Source organism: Lycium ferocissimum, chromosome 12 (assembly GCF_029784015.1).
Source record: "Lycium ferocissimum isolate CSIRO_LF1 chromosome 12, AGI_CSIRO_Lferr_CH_V1, whole genome shotgun sequence".
NCBI classification, from domain to species: Eukaryota; Viridiplantae; Streptophyta; class Magnoliopsida; order Solanales; family Solanaceae; genus Lycium; species Lycium ferocissimum.
The window spans coordinates 40,213,285-40,218,407 of record NC_081353.1 but is presented as its reverse complement, the minus strand read 5'-3'; positions in this window follow the sequence as shown (position 1 = coordinate 40,218,407).

The window sequence follows — 5,123 nt, the reverse complement described above, 5'->3', positions numbered from 1 at the left end:
GAAGATTATGCAAAGATTGTATATCAAAGAGATAGTTCGATTACATGGAGTTCCGGTTTCTATCATACCACTTTCAGAGGTACGAAATTCCAGGACCTATCTATGAGATCTTTGATGCAGGGTTGGAATAAAAATATTAGTTTTAACTTTTTCCATCCAAACCCGAGAGACGGATTGTTGTATAGAAAGAGGCTATTTACGCATCGAGGATATGTTACCATCCATGTGTATTGGACTTCATAAGAGATTTATGGAAGATCATTTGCCACTTATTGAGTTTGCCTATAATAATAGCTACCACTCTAGCATACAGATGGCGCCATACGAGGCTTTATACGGGCGGAAGTGTAGGTCCCCTATTGGTTGGTTTGATGTAGGTGAAACAAAGTTATTAGGACCCGAGTTGGTGTAAAATCGGAAAGAAAGTTAAGTTAATTCAAGAAAGGTTATTGACGGCTCGGAGCCGACTAAGTCATACTCGATACAACCGACGTAGAGATCGAAGTTTGCCGAGTGGGAGATTGGGTATTTTAAGGTATTTGAAAGGCATAATGAGATTTGGCAAGAAAGGCAAGCTTAATGTCGGGCCATATCATCAGACTAGAATTAACAATTGCTTATAAACTTGATTTGCCACTAGAGCTAGCGGCGCCATCACCAAATACATCTTACATGTCTCCATCTTCGTAAATGTTGGCGATCCTTCTCGTATCACTTGCATCGAGGATATTCAAGTTACCGAGGACTTGTCGTACGATGAAGTTCTGTCTTGTATCTTAGATCGTCAAGTTCGTAAATTGCGAACTAAAGAGGTAGCTTCGCTTAAGGTATGTGGTGGAATAATAATGTAGAAGAGATGACATCATAGTTTAATTGTTTAACATCGAAAAGTCGATACCCCCATTTGTTCCATCTTCTGTTTACATATGACATCTCTCTATAACGACACTTCCTTTCTTATTTTTATTTCTGTCTATATATATGATATATATATGTTTCATTAGGTGCTTTTTCCAGCAGTACAACAATTCGATGCAGTTATCTTTAAGCATATTCTCATAAGGTGAGTTATGGCTAACTTATTTTGAACAACTTAGATGGTCGTGTGAGGCCAAATTGTGATTGTTATGGTAGTGTGGCCCTGTGTGGCTTTGGATGTTGGTTCAAAAAGCTGCTTGATGTTTTGGATAGATTTATTTTATTAATAGGAAATTACAAGAGCCGAAATTTTTAAAAATTTTGAGAGAGTGGCGGAAGATATGGAGGGTGAACATTCGAGGACGAATGTTTTTAAGGAAGAGGATGTTACACTCGTGTTTTCGTGCGTTGTCGTATCGTAAGGTTGCTAACATGGTAAGAAGGTATTTTTTTTGAGGTAGTTAAATAGTATGATAGTCGTACGTTAAGTTTTGAAGTCAAATGAGTTGTGATACGGAAGTCGACAAAGGTCGTCGCAAGTTACGTTTGTAAATTTCACTGAAATTTGGGTCAGATGTGAAAGAGCTTTTCTCTCAATATACTTGGATTTATGGGGTGATCCACCTATCAAATCGAAGGTCTACGAGTCTAGTTTACAGCGCATTTAACCGTTTGTCGATACGACATCCGAGTAGAGAGAAATTCGTATTTCCGTGCAAGGGTGCAAACTGCCACAGAGCAGTGGGCCCAACTTAAGTGATATAAATAGAGGCCCCAACGTTTTTAGGCCCTCATTTTCAGCAATATTAAGCCCTAGAACAGCCCTTATACTCTCCCAAATTCATTCTCCATCAATCACAACTAAGTTCAAAGGCAATCAAGTGATTACAACATAAGGAATCACATGACAATCATAGAATCGTAGATTTCTCGTTGTTTCGATTTTCGGAAGAAAGCTTCATCTTGAAATAAATTAAGTTGTAGAGTATTATTCAACTTTTGAGGTATGATTTAACCTTCTCTTCATCTCTTTGAGCCTTACAAGTAATTAAACCTAGAAATTAGGTAGAAACCCCCATAGAATAAGCTTTTGCAATTCTTATGAACTCTTATGGACTTGGCTTGATTGTTCGATGTTTTATATAGTTTTAACATGTTGCTTGGAGTTATGGTGGTATGTATAGGATTGTACTGATGAGGGGGAGTAGGAAAGTAAAATTTTGTAGCATTTTGTGGGAAAATTGAGCTACAAAAGAGCTACGAACTTCGTGCCTACGAATTGCTCGATAAAATGTCTAAGTGAAGACTTTTTATGGCTATATGCTCAAAGTTTGATCTTGAATTGTAGTTCGTATTTGTGTAGGTAGTCATTCATAAGGTATTCAAGGACTTATGGAAGATGTGTATAACTCTATCAACGAGGTATGTAGGGTCTTTCTTTATATCTTTGTGGCATGACTAAATTTCAAATGACCTTTCGAAGGAACGTTTATTGGATTGTTTCATCGAATTCGAACCGCTCCACTTCAAATTGATAAATATGATTAAATCTCCCTTTTCTCGATGAATAACTCGCATCGAAGAAGATTTAAGTATTCTCATCCTTCCTTGTTCGTCGCTCAAAGAGAATTACCTTTCACATTTTGTTCCCTCTTTTTTTCGAATGAAGAATGATATTAGTTATGGATCATCACATCAAAGTTGAGTTGATTGTACTTGAACTGATGTCTACTTCAAACAATGTTCCGTACTACGTAACTCAGAATAATTCATAACAAGATTTTGTGTACTTGTCTCTTTTGGCCTAATGGAAACCAAAGGACGTAGGGACAATAATGATAGTTGAAGGATAACGACGATAGGTCACTTCGACTCTGTCATGATATCTCTTCGAGGTTGGTCTTGCATTGCACTTATATATATATGTGTGTTTATTTTCATTACCGAGCCGCGCTATAGTCAGCCGGGTAGGCACTTATATGTGCACCTAGACATGTTTCTTCTTTACCGAGCCGTGTTGTAGGCGGTCGGGTAGGCACGTATTTCTTTCTTACCGTGCATTGCCGTAGGCACGTAGTGCACCGATCAGCTGGGCAGAGAGGATGTTATGATGATGAGCTCACCCCACAGAGGGATTTATTATTGTTATATGATATGATATATGCCTCCACAGTGAGGAATGGTTTTACGAGCACGCATTTACATTTATGTTGTGGTTATGGTCGCCCTCAGTGGCTTTGAACAGAGTTTCAGGTTGTTTGTAAATCTCTTCTCATATTATTTACATTATTTGTGCTTGTGCTTACCGCCCCTACATATTCGGTACATATTTTGTACCGACGCGCGTGCGCCGTGTTCATGCCCACGAGGTCGCGTGACAGTGCCGCGCGTGCCTCCGCGGTAAGACACCGAGATCGGCCGATCGAGTGTCACCACCCACTCCTTCGGGAGTTGCCGGTCGCGAGTCTATAGGTACGTATGCATATGTATATGTATAGTTTTGGGGTATGTCGGGGGCCTATCCCGATCCGTTGATATTGTGTTGCTCTTTTAGAGGCTTGCGGACCTCGTCGGTGTATATATGTTTTGCATGGCCTTGTCGGCCCCCGGCATACGGTTGGCATGACTATATAGTCTTGTTGGCCTTAGCTATGTATATATATATATATGTTGTTGTTGGGTTCTTTTCCGCGTGCGCGATTATACATTTGGTTCTTGTTAGTGTCATATTGTAGCCTTTGTTGGCCTACTATTCATATTACATGTCACGAGATGCCATGGTTGGTTCGCTCGGGCCTTCGGGTGCCGAGTGCCGCCACACTCCCCAAGGTGGGGTGTGACATAAATGGCTTCTGCTCATTTACAAAATAGAGAAAAATTGCTTGCGCTGAGATGATGGATAGATTCATATCCCCAGACACGGGGTAAAAATGTACACACGTCGATGTTTTCATCAAACTATATTACTTTATTATGATTAAATGATAAATTAAAGTGAGAATGTATATATTGGTTAACTACTCTCTCTGTTCCAATTTATATGACAACTTTTCTTTTAAATCAGTCCTAAAAAGAATGACACATTTTCTTATTTGGCAATAATTTAACTTTACGAGATGATTTATAACCACATAAATTTCTTTGACTTATTTTAGACTACAAGATTTAAAAGTCTTCCTTCATTTCTTAAACTTCGTGCCCAGTCAAACTACATCACATAAATTGGGACGGAGGGAGTATGATTTAGTGTTGGTGTACGTAAAGACACATTTTATAAGGTTTTCATTAGGTTAGTATATCGGATGTGAGTAAATTTTTTGCTGGATTATGACAGTGAGATAAGTAGTTGGCCAGATTCCGGTATTTATGATCTCTCAAGAATAAATTCACCGCTCTTGCACAATGGCCAGGCAAAATATATACTCCTAATTTAAAACATGGTCATGTGATATTAGAATTATTTTGTGAATATTATAAGATAGTCAATCCATCAACCAATCTATGCTTTATTAGTTCAACCTAACCACCAATGCAACAATAACATTCCTCTTTTAAAGTAAGTGAAAAGGTTGGTCTTTTTGCTCGCCACATAAATAGCACTTTGCAACTGCTAGTCAAACCTAAAACTGAAGCTTCAAACAAAAGCTTGTGCCTCCACTTTTTGTGACCTGATAACCAGAACTCGTTATTGACTTGTAAAGAGTGATTTAACTAACTTTAAAGCCACTGCATGCAAACAGAATTTTCCTACCTACCAACAACTAATTATTCTCTGTTAGAATTTTATATATACTCTCCTTAGCATAATTGGGCAATAGTTGTTTATGGTGATCGACCACATCCTCTAGCCTAGGGTTGTTAAAACTTGAGGGTCAACTTTGTTTAACCGGTTTAGGATACTAATTCTGGTATAAATTTTAGATTACATTTATCAAGTGTTTAGTTATTGGTATTAACTAAAGCCGATATAAATTTTATACTACAAAACTTGATATTTTATCATATCCCATATTGGATGTGGAATTATAATTTCAGGATATCCTTGTTCCGAACTAAATGACTCCTATTGTTCATGCCCGAATTCTTCACCAAAATTTTCAGTATATCCGCTTGAGTTGTGTAGATATAATTGATTTTTTTTTAAAAAATAGATATTTTAATAAATTTAATTTTTTAAAAAAAAAGGATACATATTTAACAAAATA